Source organism: Schistocerca americana, chromosome 8 (genome assembly GCF_021461395.2).
Source record: "Schistocerca americana isolate TAMUIC-IGC-003095 chromosome 8, iqSchAmer2.1, whole genome shotgun sequence".
NCBI classification, from domain to species: domain Eukaryota; kingdom Metazoa; phylum Arthropoda; class Insecta; order Orthoptera; family Acrididae; genus Schistocerca; species Schistocerca americana.
In genome coordinates, this window is record NC_060126.1 from 330,656,395 (window position 1) to 330,657,201 (window position 807).

Below are 807 nucleotides of genomic sequence, written 5' to 3' on the forward strand. Positions count from 1 at the left end.
GTATATGACTAAAGTAAAGCAATTTCAATTTTCAAGTTTGAGAATCAATCACTGGAAAAAATTAAAATCTAAAGAAATGCACAAATTAAGAATGCAGAAGTTTTATTTATTTTACATATAGCTTGGAGCACATGGCTGTTTGGTTTGGTATGTATTCTAGTATTTAATTCTGTTCAAGTCAGTAAAAAAGGCTCAGTTGTTCAGACAATAACATGAAATCCAATTTGCAAAATAAGTAACGGCAAAGTAAAAAGTGCTTGTTTATTTTTTTTTCTAAATTTCTTTGGTGACGTAATGCTGAGGTCACTGAAAGTCATTTTCACGTAACGAAGTTCAGTACTAACATACAGTTTAATTGCATATTTTCAAATCATTACTCAATTGCCTTTTTTCAAAATTTAATACCAAACATAATGTAAGAGGGACTTCTCAGTTTTCTTTATCATTACACACTCACTTAAAATTAGTGTAAAAATAAAAAAAATTAAAAAAAGAAACAAAAAGAAAAACATGGCAACCTTTAGTTGCCACATCAGTGTTTAATAATACATGTTTTCCTTTCCCATCATCTTGTACAGGATTTTGGATGTAAATTGCCCTAGTGGGCTGGCGACCATTAATTACTTCCTTTTCATTCATTAGTGTAACATTTGGATTCATGATCAGTGGTACGCCTTTCTGTCCAGTGTTGTTTGTCAGCGACTGCACAAAAAAACTTTCATTTTCCAAATTATAGCCCTGTTCGGTTTAATTACTTTTATTTTTAGTAGACTTTCCATCAGAAGGGTTGGTTGTACACTTTCCTCC